The sequence below is a fragment of the Vicia villosa genome, linkage group LG3 (assembly GCF_029867415.1).
Source record: "Vicia villosa cultivar HV-30 ecotype Madison, WI linkage group LG3, Vvil1.0, whole genome shotgun sequence".
Lineage (NCBI taxonomy): Eukaryota > Viridiplantae > Streptophyta > Magnoliopsida > Fabales > Fabaceae > Vicia > Vicia villosa.
Window position 1 is genome coordinate 60,013,592 of NC_081182.1, and position 15,673 is coordinate 60,029,264.

Genomic DNA, 15,673 nt, shown 5'->3' on the forward strand with positions numbered 1-15,673 from the left:
CTCAAGCATGCCCAATAGCTAATATAGCCCATATTACATAGGAATAGGAACTGATAAGTATAAATGATATTAGACCCTATTAATATTTGGTTACACCTATATCCAATAATAAAGAAATAGATAATTGAATTTGATAAGGATACCATAAACTATACTATGTCTGATATTCAATTAACACGTTCACATGAATGAACAATTGATGCATGGTCGATGAAAATGTTTAAAATAAATCATCATTGATTTTTTTTTTAAATTACTAAGAATGATATATTATTTAAATGTTTTTCTATTGTCAAACATTTTGACACAAACAATGTAGTTGTGACACTATTCATATTTTTTTGTGATGATTATTTCTAGAACTTGAATTTAAAGAAAGCAATTGGAAAACTATGATATTTTAAAATGAGTTAAATGGTTATCCTCTCTAATAATGTAAAAATAATTTACACGTTGGTCTAATAATAATATATCTAATTTTACAGTTTGATTAGCCATTAGCCATGTCATATTAATAATTTAAAAATTACAGTTGACTTGGCGGTAGAGATGGCAAAGCGGGCCCGACCCGTTGGACGTGTCCCTTTTAATCTCACTTTAGTGCGGGACGGGTCAAGGATTTAGGTCCTCACTCTCTAATATTTTTTTTCCGCCTCGTCCACTTTTTTTCGCGGGCATTGTGATTTACATAATTTTTTGTGTATTTAGGCTTAAAAAACGCAGTGTCCGCAGGCTTTCCCTGTCTTCACTATTTTGCAGGGTGGGTCTAAGTTTTAGACTCGCATCCTTCACTGTGTCCATCCTTCACTGTGTCCGTTCCGCCTCGTTTTTTGCGGGCTTTTGCGGGCCGAATCTAAATGCATGCCCGTTTGTCACCCCTATTTGGCGGGATACATGCTCGTGATTGGATGAAAGTGTAAAATTAATGTATAGTAGTGCATTACATTTTGTAGGTGTCTTTAATTTTTTAGAAACCAAATATTTGTGCTGATTATTTTGATGTCTGTATTTTTATTACATTGATCTACTTTCTTTTGACTATGTATATGACATATGATTACTTTGATGATGTATGATGTATTTTTTTGATGTACTATATAACATTGAGAAGATATATCACAATTTTGATGTATTATTCTGTTACAAAAAAATAGAGTTTTGGAGTGAAATATAGTTTGTTTAAAATATGGTAGAAGGTTTCATAGATACATCTACTGAACATTTTGTTTTTAAGACTTTTCGTAGCTACATCTACGCAAGTTTCCCTGAACTGAAATAATTTGAAATTTTCCAACGTTTACAATTTTAAACTGCTTCTATAGATGTAGCTTCGGAAAAAAACAAATTCTAAAGATAAAAGTACTTCCTGATATGTATCTCCGGAAGCAAGGGGCGTTAATGCAATTGTGTCATGTGCCTAAAAATATCAAGGGGTGGATTGAGATATTCCCACGTCAAATACCCAAACCGTACCACTTATTGGACTTTTTATATCATATAGACTTTTCAGAATGTAACTATAGAATTTTCTTATTTCACATAGTCTGTTAACATATCAAGCCTGATATTCCAAATTGTACAACTGTAAAAATAATGAATGAACATCAATAAAAAATCAACACAAAACAAAAGTTACAAAAGTTAAACACAAAATAAAAGTTAGTAATGTTATGAAAGGAAGAAAATGAGTAACATGAGAGAAATGACTATTCTTAAACATTGAAAACTTAGTTGAACATGAATGGAAATGCAGAAAAAAGTAAAAGTTTTCACTCATATTCTAAACTGTAAATAAGTCCAAGTAATGTATCAAATACAACTACAACACAGGTGACTCATTTTCTAAATTGTAACTAAACATGAGGGAAAATAATATTTTTTTTTGACAGTGAAAAGCTTTCGATAAAACAAAGTTAAATATGTAATGGTTAAGTCATGAAAAGAAATGTAGAAAAAATGTAAACTTTTCAATGATATACGAACATTCAAAACTCTGGATAGAATAAAGATAACCATAGAATGCTTATTTTGGGGAAGGAGATGCATTAAAATTGTAAACTTTTCGTTGATATAACAACATTCAAAATTTTGGATTAGGGATGGCAAGCAGACCCGAACCCGCGGGACTCACCCGCATTTGAACTCGAGTCAACGGGTGAAAACCCGAGTTGACTGAGTTTGAATTCGGGTTCGGGTGTCACCCGATATTTCGGGTGCGAGTTTGGGTAGTGTGATACCCGCACCCGAAACTCGAAATCACACCCGCTTATATATATATATATATATATATATATATATATATATATATATATATATATATATATATATATATATTTAATTATTGTGGAAAGTTGTAGGAAAATAGTAGAAAAAATATATTTTATGTATTTTGCTGTGGGCGGGTTTGGGTGAAAAAATCCAAATCTAACGGGTGTTGGTGTGGGTGTTATTTTGTCACCCGAACAACATTTGGGTTTGGATTCGGGTGTCGATTTCGGATGCGGATTTGGGTAGTGTGAAACCCGCACCGGACCCGTTGTCATCGCTGCTTTGGATAAAACAAAGTTAGGCTTAAGAAAAAGTCAGAGAGAATAAGAGAATACATAGTAATCAAGTTCATTTCATAACAAACGAAGACCGCAACATTATGTAACAAAGGATGTCATCTCTAAGATTCAAACAAAGACGGCATAAAAATGAGTGTAATAGAGAGAGCAGAACAATATCTTAAGAATGAGTGATGTTTTATTGCGAGACGGAAAGTTGTAGAGGACAAAACATAAAAGGTAAGCAGTGAATCAAAAATAAAACAAAGGTGAATATCGAAGCGAAAATAAAGCGAAACGGACACGAAACAAAATGATAATGAAAATGAGGGTTTATAGGAAAACATCATACCCGATTGTTGAAGAAAACTCATCAAACCTTGGAGCTTTAAGTTGTGGATGATGGAAGGAGAAAAGAGAAAGAAATGATGGAAGAGAAAAAAAGACGTGTAGAGGGAAAAGAAAAAGGCTTCAAGAAAGGGGACAACTTCTCTATCAATCACAAAAAGATTGATAGTTTACATTCAGCCAATCACATAACACCTTTTAACTTTTACATATTTTATTATTTATTTTTCAAAACATTTGTTTGTTGTTTTCAAGACATTTTACACTAATGGTAATCTTACTCAACTTTTTGAGTTGGGTAAATAAGAATTCACAGTAATATTGTGTTTCGATGTGTACGTGGCAGCAAGGTATTGAGCATATTTGGGAAATATTTGTGACATTATGCATTTACTAATAAGTCCAAATGACTTTGTTAAAATTAGAAAAGTGAAGGTCAAAAATGAAAGTATGGTAGTTGTTTATACTATTATGGGACACTTAGATCCAAGCAACAAAACAAGCATAAATGTTCATTTGCATTTGATAAAGTGACACTTAGATATTGTCAAAAAGACATACATAAATTGATCATTTCAATAATGAAATGTTTTAAATATTAATATGTATTTCAATCTTTTCGTTGTAATATGATTGAAGAACCGATTCATTCTTACTCTCAAGATAATTTGTTATTTACTAGGAGTTGAGTTATCACTCATTTGTACTTTTTTTTAATGTTGAAAATGTGAATAAAATACTTTATAAAGTGTCACAGGACACAACTAATTAAATTTTTAGCAGCTATATATACATAAACATCACTCTCAATTTACATTAAATATTTTTATTTTGGAGCTCATGTGATGTAAGCCCCAAGCATTTTTTATTTGCTGCAACAGTTAATATTAAATGCTTTTTGTGCTCCGAGTTATGTTCAACCGTGCAGCCTACTCTGTAACGCCCCAGACTGCTTTCGGGATGATCGACTGACCCCACAAACCAGCACATGTCTTTTCAGCATGCTTTGACCTCACTCGCACGCTTTCCAGGAAACTTCCCAGAAGGTCACCCATCCTAGAATTGCTCCAACTCAAGCACGCTTAACTATGGAGTTCTTATGGAACGGGCTACCGAAAAGAAGATGCATCTTGTTGGTATAGGTAGTACCCATCAATCCTTATAAGACATCTTTCAACCATGCAGTCGCATCCCTGCACAGCCTTCGGATCCCTCTCATTCCGATGTGGCGACCACCATTGCCCTCTTCGGCCTCAGGTGTTCCATGCGGTGCAACCACCCATCGCCTTCTTCGGCCTCGGGTGTTACATACTCGAGTGCTAGGTCGGGTAACTTACTAAATATCTTTTATTCCATTTTATCTGGCCTGTAGCTTATATCCTTAAGTGCCTTTGATTTCTGAATGATTTTTAACTTATATGCCCAGTTTTTTAAGCCAGACATTTATAAATACTTGTCTTTTGGAGAGGAGTTTTAATTTCATTTTGTCCGAGTTCTTGATAGTTCTCACAACTCTTGCTCTATTTTAGAGACTTCCAATGTGTTTGGTTAGACCAGAGGTTTAAGTTTACGTAGTCCCCTGAAATCGATAATTCCAGAGGCTTGAGAGTGCGCTTGGACTTTTTACTTTGGGTGCAGAGCCCCTTGTAAGGTCTTTTAAGGGCCTTAAAGAGGTTGACCGAGTCTTAGAGGTGGTACAGAGACCCTTGTAAGGATTCACCAAGACGGTTTGAGAGCCTTGACGAGGTTGACCGAGTTGCGGATAGAGGTCTGAAGACTTAATCATCTTGAAGGTACAAAGCCCCTTGCAAGGATTCACTGAGAACGATTTGAGAGCCTTGGCGAAGTTGACCGAGTTGTGGACAGAGGTCCAAAGACTTAACCGTCTTGAAGGTACAAAGTCCCTTGCAAGGATTCACCAAAAACGGTTTGAGAGCCTTTGCGAGATTGACCGGGTTGCGGACAGGGGTTCAAAGACTTAACCGGCTTGAAGGTACAAAGCCCCTTCAAGGATTCACCAAGAATGGTTTGAGAGCCTTGGCGAGGTTGCGAGTTGCGAGAGGCATAAAGTGCGCTTCAACTTTTTGTTGGATCAGAGCCCTAGGTTAGGGTGGCCGAGTAGGTCTAGAGCCCATAGCGAGGGTGACCGATTTCCTACTATTTTTAGTGATGTTACATAAGTTTTTAGGCCGAGTGTTTATACTCGCACTACCCATCCACAACCAATTACAGAGTTTTTACATTTTGTTCGAATTTCACCTAGCTTTTTAGACTAATAAAAGTAGGGTGCCTCGTGCCCACGCAGGGGGGAAGGACGACATATTTTTCTTAAAGCAAGATCTAAAAAGCTATTTAATATAAGTGGCAAAAATATTTACTCGTCTTTTTACAACAATGCTAATTAGCTAAAGCGTAAATTTGCATCTTGTCCAACTTTGTGTTAGATTCTGTTTCTGATGGGGTGAGTCGCCTTGCCAACTTGTCTTTTTTCAACTTCTGAGTTGTACAATTTTGACTTTTGTTAAGTATATTTGTGTACCGACTTCAGAGAGTTCAACATCTTTAGGTTTTTCAATTTCCTAATTCGGGTACCTATACATCTCCCCAAGCGTGAGGCTTGTGGAACATGCTTAAGCGCTTTGATCAAAAGCTATCCTGGTTAGATATTCCAATTATCTTTAACCATAACGCGCATTTCTGCTACCTAGGCTCTAGGGTTTTTTAATCAAGTTAATTTTGACATAATTTTTAATTAATTAGGCAATTAATTAGAGTGAATTAATTTAGTTAATTAGAGTTAATTAATTTAGTTAATTAGGTTTGATTTAATTAATTTAGGTAATCAGGTTTTAATTAATCACTAACCTAAATATTTTACTAACCCTAATTTCTTCTTCGCGATCTTCTCTTCTCATCTAATACTCTATGATTGTCGCATGTATGTTTTAATTGCTATTATTTAATTATTTATTTAATTGTTCATTTATATTCTAGAAGGTGTATAGGTTGTCAATTTTTTGATGTAATAGTAATTAGGGCCTTTACTTTTCCACTTTTACTTTCCGCATTCCCCTGTCTTGGTTATGTAATCCCCCTCCCCGATGCCTTGTAATAGCGTAGGACTTTATTTTTTTCTGCTTTTATTTTCTGCACTATATAATTGTTAGATGAATGTTTAATAGGATTGTATGACAAGATAACAACTGAACATAGCTCACTAACTCAAGATTAAATAACTGAAAACAACACACTGTTTTTTACTTGTTCACACACTCACCTTTAGGGTAACCCTCTCTTCGTTGCCTTTCGATTACATGGTCAAGTCCCTCAAATGTGAGGATACTCTTAGCAAGGTTACCTACGAATAAAAATCATCATAAAAGATCATAGTACCTTCGAGTTGCCTACGATTAAAATGATCTTGTCCCTCGATGACACTTCGATTAAATGATGATAGTCCCTTCGAATGCTAAGGTATCCTCACACGTTTCCTTCGATGACCATACGATGACCCTTTGATGTCCCTTTACGTCCAATGAAAGGACTTACCACTAACTAATAGTGTGGATAGTCTCTTTCTCTAAACGAAAGACTTTAAGAACAAGATAGACCTTACAAACTTAGGGTAGGTAGTTCCTAATTGCTTGCTCACAACAAAACTTCAAATTACTTTTCACACCTCTTTTTTTCAAAAACATTTTTCAAGACAAATACTTTATATATATTCGAATGATGAATCATTACAAAGTCAAGTTATTTTACAAATTGTTTTTCTAAACACACACCACACTTTCAAACAATTCAAAACAAATCAAAGTGAGCTAAGCAATTAAGAGCCCTTGGATAACCATGGATACAAAGGGTGCTCACACCTTCCCTTTGTATAACTTACCCCCCGAACTCAATCTCTTTCAAAAAGGTCTTTCCTGTTCTTTTTTCCTTTCCAAATTGGATAAAATAAAAGTCGGTGGCGACTCTTGCTCACCGCAATATTGTTTGCAAAACACAAAGTCAGTTCTCCCACCGTATGACATTGATGCTGTAAATCAATATCCCCTTTCTATCTTTTGCAATCTTTCTTGCTTCATCTTCCATTAATGGCTTTCCAGAGCTTCATAGATTTCTCCACAAATTCTTATAATCCTTACTATTTGCATCCAAGTGAAAATTCGTCTCTTGTGTTTTTACGCCTCTTCTTGATGACAAGAATTATCACACTTTGTCTAGGTCAATGCATATTGCATTGATTTCAAAGAACAAGGAAATATTTATCAACGACATGCTACCAAAGACACCGGTATCAGATGTTCTTTACGCACCTTGAATTCGCTGCAACACCATGGTTCTAGCGTGGATTCATCGCTCTATCTTCGAATCTATTGCCAAGCCCGTTCTTTGGATTGACAACATAGTTGGCGTATGGAGGAATCTGCAAATTCGTTTCTCACAAGGTGACATCTTCTGTATCTCTGATATACAAGAAGATATTTATAAGTTTCGTCAAGGTAACCTCGACGTTTCCAATTTACGCAAATGAAGGTTATGTGGGATGAACTTGAGGCTTATCGTCCTCTTACTACTTGCTCGTGTGTGTATATCTTGCTCATGTGGAGCTCTTGCACCTATTAAGAAATATAGTGAACAAGACTATGTAATTCAATTTTTGAAAGATTTGAATGAGAAGTTTACTCAATCCAATACTCAAATTATGATGATGAATCTGCCACCAGAAATTAATAAGACGTCTGCTCTCGTTATCCAACAAGAAAGAGAACTTAACAACTCTCATTATGTGATCTCTACAAGCACCAGTGTTGAAGAATCCATAACTCTACATTTGAATGCTTCTTCTTGTAATAACAGGTCTGGAAGTAAACCTTACAAGGGCAGGAGCAATGGTTCTTGAGGAGCACGAGGTCAAGCTAGAGTTTGTACTTACTGCAATAGAACAAATCACACAGTTGAGACATGCTTTTCGAAGTATGGTTACCCTACTGGATTTAAAGGCAAAGGTAAAACTCCTTCTTCTAATTCTTAATCTCAGCATGTGGCTTCTATTGAGACAACACATGTATCTTCCAGGCAGCAGTCTACCACACCCATGGTTGGCTCCACTCAGGAGCAATATCAAAGCATCCTTGAGCTGATTCAACAGTCAAAGCCTAACCCTAAATCCAACTTTGTTTCTACATCCCCATTTGTCCTGAATTCCCAATCTAATCATGAAAATGGTAAGAACTCTCTCCTTTGGACCCAGGACACAGGAGCTACTGACCACATCATGTTTGATATGTCTAATTTCACCTCACACAAATCCATAGTTCCCATTCATGTTAGTTTACCTAATGGTGCACATGTCGTAGCTTCCATTTCTGGCAGTGTTGCTCTTACCCCTGCTTTAGTTCTCCATAATGTGTTATACATCCCTAGCTTCCATGTCAACTTTTTATATGTAGCCAAACTTGTCCAAACTAATCATTGTGTAGTTCATTTTACTGACAATTCATGTCAAATTCTGCAGAATCATTCCAAGGAAATGATTGGTACAACTAAGCTACACAGAGGATTATATGTGCTATGTGCTTCCCACCATAACCATTCTTGTAATTCTTCTATACATAGTGACTCTTTTCTTTGGCATTTTATACTAGACCATATCTCTCATATAGGTTTACAATATGTCTCCAAATTGATTCCCTTTATTTCTTCTCAATGTAATAACAATAATTTTCCATGTGATCCTTGTCACTTTAATAAACAAAAGAATTTGTCCTTTCCTAATAGCAATACAAAATCTAAAGCTTCTTTTGAATTGTTGCATGCTGATGTATGGGGTCTCTTTTCCATTTTATCTATGCTAGGACATAGAATTTTTTTTAACCATTGTTGATGATTTTAGTAGATATACATGGACCTTTTTCTTGAAAACAAAAGACCAAACTATACAAAGCATCATTCAGTTTATAGTCTACATTGAAAACCAATTTAACAAATCCTTAAAGTGCTTTAGATCAGATAATGGATCTGAATTTTTCTCACTGTCTGAATTTTTTCTGTCCAAAGGTGTGATTCACCAAAAATCCTTCCCTAACACACCCCAAAAAATGGGGTAGTGGAACGAAAGCATCGTCACATTTTAAATGTTGCTAGATCCCTTTACTTCCACTATAGATTCCTCTTAACAAGTGGAATTTTTTCATACAACATGTTATCCATATTATTAATCGTTTACCTACTCCTTTACTCAATCTTAACTGTCCATATGAACTGCTATATAACCAACCCCCCTCTTTAATTCACCTCAAAGTATTTGATTGTTTGATCTATGTTGTATCCAACCAAGTACACAAACCAAAATATGAGGATGGGACCAAGGGCTATATACTATATGATTTACAAACTAATAATGTTTTTGTCTCAAGACATATCACTTTTTACGCGATTGTGTTTCCTTTCACACTTAGACAGCCATATACCCAATCTCTGTCCAATCTCTCTCCTAATAAGTCTCATACCAATGATAACCATGTTATGTGCCATCCTCCTCCTAGCTCCATTGATATCTCAACTTTTCCTGATATAGGTACATCCACCAGCTCACATCCTCAAAACCATAGTTATTTCCCTACTGCATCTGACAGTGATTTATCCATCACACCACAAGTACAACCAAACTCTCCTCACAACCTTTCTGCAGACAGTCCTTTGCAGCAGCTTTCTATGGACAACCTTTTGCATATAATTTCTACAGACAGTCTTATACACTTAACTAGTCCTCTTAGCTCTTCTTCCAACACTTTATCTCCAACCAATCCCATCCATATTAATGGTTCACCCTTATCCTTAGAATCCTCTGAATCCTTACCTTCACCAAATCCCAATGACCAAAATAATTCCCACAACACCACACCTCTTCCCCTTCATGAAAGTAACAATAATAATCACCCTCTTAGGAAATCTATACGCAACTCAAACCCTCCCAGCTATCTAGTAGAATACCACTGCTTTTTTACTTGTGACAGTTCCACTCATCCTCCCTTTCTTCTTACCTCACAGCCTACCTTTCCTCTCTCTTCTGTCATTTCATATGACAGATGTTCTTCATCTTATAAAAACGTTTGTTGCTATATTTCATCTATTTCTGAACCTAACACATATAAACAAGCCATAAAAGATGAGTGTTCGATCAAAGCAATGGATGTGGACTTTAATGCTCTTGCAGAGAACCACACATGGAATGTGGTAGATTTTCCTCCTGGTAAGGTGCCTATTGGGTTTCGTTGGGTGTAAAAAGTTAAACACAAAAATGATGGGTGTATTGAGAGATACAAAGCCAGGCTGTTAGCAAAAGGTTACACTCAAATGGAAGGTATTGACTACTTTGATACTTTCTCCCCTGTTGCAAAACTTACTACTATTAGAGTGATTCATTCACTTGCAACTATAAAGGGTTGGTACTTGGAACATTTGGATGTAAATAATGCTTTCTTACATGGGGACTTGCATGAAGAAGTTTATATGCATCTTCCACATGGCTTATCTGGTTATGACTATTCTAAAGTATGCAAGTTACAAAAATCCTTGTATGTCTTGAAACGAGCCAGTAGACAGTGGTACTCCAAATTGTCTACATTATTAATTTCTTTGGGTTATCATCAATCTCAGGCTGACTATTCTCTTTATGTTAAGCACACTTCTTCCTATTTTACTGCTCTTCTGATGTATGTGGATGATGTTGTCCTGACTGGTAACTCTATAGATGAGATTAATCATGTCAAGTAGGTCCTCCATCAAACATTCAGAATTAAAGACCTTGGTCAGCTGAGATTTTTCCTAGGTTTAGAAATTGCCAGATCCAAAGAAGGAATTTTTCTCAACCAAAGAAAATATACTCTTGAGCTGCTCCAAGATGCTGGTGTTCTTGCAGGAAAGCCATCTTCAGTCCCTTTTTATCCCAACATCAAACTCTCTCTCACTAAAGGCACACTCTTAGATGATCCTTCTTCCTATAGGCGACTGATTAGAAGACTCATCTACCTTACAAATTCAAGGCCTGATATTTCCTTTGTTGTTCAGCATTTGAGCCAGTTCACGTCTCAACCTAGAGCTCCACACTTTCAGGCAGCAACTAGAGTTCTGAGATATCTAAAGTATGTTCCTACTACTGGCATCTTACATTCTGCCTCCACTGCTTTAAGATTACTTGCCTTTGCATATTCTGATTTGGCTTGACGCCCAGATACACGCAAATCTATTACAGGCTACTGCGTCCTCTTAGGTGACTCTTTAGTTTGTTGGAAGTCAAAGAAACAACATACTGCATCAAGAGCTTCCACTGAGGCTGAATATAGAGCTTTGGCCTCTATTACATGCGAAATTCAGTGGTTGTAGTATTTATTTCATGATCTTCTCGTGGATTTTTCTCAGCCAACCACAATCTATTGTGATAGTAAGTCAGCCATATATTTGGCACATAATCCCACTTTCCATGAACGCATTAAGCATATTGAATTGGACTGTCATGTCGTTCGCGAGCGAATCTAATCCAAGCTCATTCACTTACTTCCCATCTCCACTCATGATCAGTTGGATGATATGTTAACAAAGCCTTTGCATTCTCCAGCTCTCAAAAAATCTTTGGCCAAGTTGGGTCTTTGTAGTATTCAAAGTCCAACTTGAGGGGACTCTAAGTATAGATAATATGATTATACTCTTTATTTGTATCTCTACACTGTACATATACATTGCCCCCTCAGCTAGTTAGAATCACTAGTTCTTGTATTATTGTACATTAGCTTATCTTGTATATAGACCAGGCGTACACTACTGATTGTACACAAGAGAATTACATTTTATTCAAAACCGTTTTCTGTTACTCTTTTCACTCTCTTGCCATAGCACTTCATCTTCTTGCTTTATCCCCTTTCTCTTCGCCTCCATGGCTTTATGTGTCACCATTAACAGGTATTTATGCGAACGCACGAGTATCACACTAGTTTATTTATAATAAAAATAATTTTCACACAATCTACGTGGTCTAAACTACCAAATTGCATGAGAAGAGAAGAATAATAAAAGTCAAAATTGGTGAGGAAAATTAAGTAAATCATAAAATTACATGTCACGATATTAATATTTAGCATAAAAATGTAGGTAAATTCTTTGGTACTCGTGAGTTTTAGTTGGGTACCAGTACTTTTAGTGTAAATTGGTTTAACTTTTAATTATTTTAAAAATAAAATAAAATAAAAAGATGATGGCATTGAATACTATTATTTGATTGGATAAGGGTACTAGTATCTAACTAAATTCAAGGGTGCCGGAGTATTCACCAAAAATGTATCGAAGTAAATAACTAACAAAATAACTCCACATAACTTTTTTTAGAGTGAAGACCCATTTTGGTCCCTCACAAAAATCACACAACCCAAATTAGCCCCTCACAAAAAAAAGGACTCAATTTAATCCCTTACAAAATTTAACCGTATCATATTAGTCCTTCTGTTAATATTTTTTTCATACTTTTAAACCGTGACTGGACTGCCACGTTGCTTTTATTTTTTATTTTTCATTTTTTAAATAATAATAATAATTTCATTTTTAAACAATTTTGAATTAATAATATAAAAAAAAAGCCAAAAAAACTTTTATATGAAATTGAACCTATGACCTTTAATCAATTTCTTAAGTCCTTACCACTAGTTCTATGTACAAATAATTCCTATATTTTTTAGAAATATTAAATAATTATGAATTTAAAACAAAAAAATCATAACTTGTACCAACGGGATCTCAAATTCAAACCTGTTTAAGTTAAATGATAGTCACTTCACAATTAGACAAATCAATTTATAGTGATAATATTGTTAATAATGAATACTTAAGTTAATAATTCATAACAAATATTTACTTATTTCAAATAACAAAAAAATAAATATTTACTAATTTTCAATAATACAAAAATTTAAAAATAAAATTAACAAAATATAAATCCTAAATAAAATTGATCACTATTTAGTTTGAATTAGCTAAATAATTTTAAAAATTAATTAATTATCTAATTTAAATTGATTAAACATTTTAATAATTAGTTGAATTACTATTAAATTAATTAATTATTATTTAATTTGAATTAGTTGGAAATAAGTAAATATTTATTTGTGTGTTATTTAATTTCAATTATATATAATTTAATTTATTTTTAATTGATTAAATATATTGAGGTTTTACATTTAATAAATTTTATTTTTAAATTGGTGTATTATTTGAAATTAGTAAATCAATGAGGTTCGAAACCCCATTGATATAAATTTTATAATTTCTGTTGTAAATTCATAATTATTTAATATTATTAAAAATCTTAGAAATTATTTGTCGTGAATGCATATTGGACTAGTGGTAAAGATTTAAGATATTGTTTAAAAGTCTCGAATTAATTTAGTATTTAAAAAATGAAAAATAAAAAATAAAAGCCAACGTGGTAGTTCAGTCACAGTTTAAAAGTATGAAAAAAATGATTTGATAAAAATATTAACAGAAAGACTAATATGATCTGGTAAAATTTTGTATTTAGTATTTAAAAAATGAAAAATAAAAAATAAAAGTCAACGTGGCAGTCCAGTTATGGTTTAAAAGTATAAAAAAACCGATTTGATAAAAATATAAACAGAAGGACTAATATGGTCCGGTTAAATTTTGTTAGGGATTAAATTGAGTCCTTTTTTGTGAGGGACTAATTTGGGTTGTGTGATTTTTTTGAGGGACCAAAATGGGTCTTCACTCCATTTTTTTTAGTGAAGACCCATTTTGGTCCCCCACAAATATTACACGAGTCAAACTAGTCCTTCACAATAAAATAGACCCAATTTAATCCCTTATAAAATTTAACCGGATCATATAAGTCCTTCTATTAATATTTTTTTCAAATCGGTTTTTTTCTAGTTTTAAACCGTGACTGAACTGTCACGTTGAATTTTATTTATTTTTCATTTTTTAAATACTAAATTGATTTTTATTTTTAATTTTATTTTTAAACAATTATAAATTAATAATATAAAAATGCCAAAATTGTTTCTTATAAGGAGTTGAACTCAAGCCAGTGTGGTTAATCTTAAACAGTTCTAAATTTAAAATAAAAAATACAAATTTTGTATCAATATGGTCTCGAACCTAAGTCTCTTCAGATTAAATGACAGTCAATTTAATACAATAGAAATTGATTTGTCTATTTGTAAATGATAGTCACTTTACTAACAATAGAAATTGATTTGTCTATTTGTTATTGATAGTCATTTTACTAACGGTAGAAACTGATTTGTCTAGTTGTAAATGATAATCACTTTATTAACAATAGAAATTGATTTATCTAGTTGTAAATGATAGTCACTTTACTAACAATAGATATTGATTTGTCTTGTTGTAAATAATAGTCACTTTACTAGCCATAGAAATTAATTTTTCTAGTTGTAAATGATAGTCACTTTATTAACGATAGAAATTGATTTGTCTAGTTGTAAAGTGAAAATCATTTAACTTGAAGGGACTTGGATTTGAGACCTCATAGGTAAAAATTTATGTATAGAATTTGTTAATATTAGTAGAAATCATGAAAATTACTTGTTTAAAAATTACTTTATAAGAAATAACTTTGATTTTTTTGATATTATTCACTGATAACTGTTTAAAAATAAAATTAAAAATAAAAATTAATTTAGCATTTAAAAAATAAAAATAAACATCCAACGTGTCAGTCCAAAACGGTTTAAAATTATCAAAAGAACCGGTTTAGAAGTAAGAAAAAAAAACGATTTGAGAAAAATATTAGCATAAGGACTAATATGATCCGGTTAAATTTTGTAAGGGATTAAATTAAGTCAATTTTATTGTGAGGGACTAATTTGACTCATGTAATATTTGTGAGAGACTAAAATGGATATTCACTTTTTTTTTTATCAAGTTTGGTTTAATAAGGTTGTTACGTTATTTAGCACAAACTTAAATACATGTTTAATGTAGAATGAATTTTTTTATTGTTTATAAAAAAATTATTACTGAAAAGACTCTTTTGATCTTTACTTTTATTTTACAAACGCCACTTAATAAATTATAATAAAAATAAATGAATATTATTAAAACATTTTATGGTTGGAATTCATTAAATAAATTTTTGACTTGCAAATATATAAAAAAATTAGTGTTTATTACTCCCTCAATCCCATATTATTTATCGTAATTAAAAATTTCATTCAAATTAAAAAACAATAATAAATAAAAGAGAGAATAGTAAATTTAACAAACTATCCTAATTAACTATTGGTGTATTCAAATTAGTATTATTGCTAAGTGAAAAAACAATAAGTTAAGAGTCTTTATTAGAAGATACAAGTGAAAGATTATAAAATTATATTGAAATAATCTAAAGTGACAATTATTTTTTCTAAGGTGAATTCTTATTTACCCAACTTAAAAAGTTGGGTAAGGTTATCTTTAGTGTAAAATGCATTGAAAACATCAAACAATTATTCTATATAATAAATAATTAAGTACATAAAAATTAAATGGTGTCATCTGATTGGTGGAAGGTACACTACCCATCTTTTTGTGATGGGTAGAGAAGTTGTCCTCTTTTTCTAATTATAACATTTATTTTGAAATGGATAACATAAGTTGACATTTTAAAAATGAAAAACGTTATTCTTACACGGTTTGTTACATTTACACCCTATAAAGCTACAGTTTTATTTTTCCTTTTATGTATAGTAATTAAACTTTTCATTTTT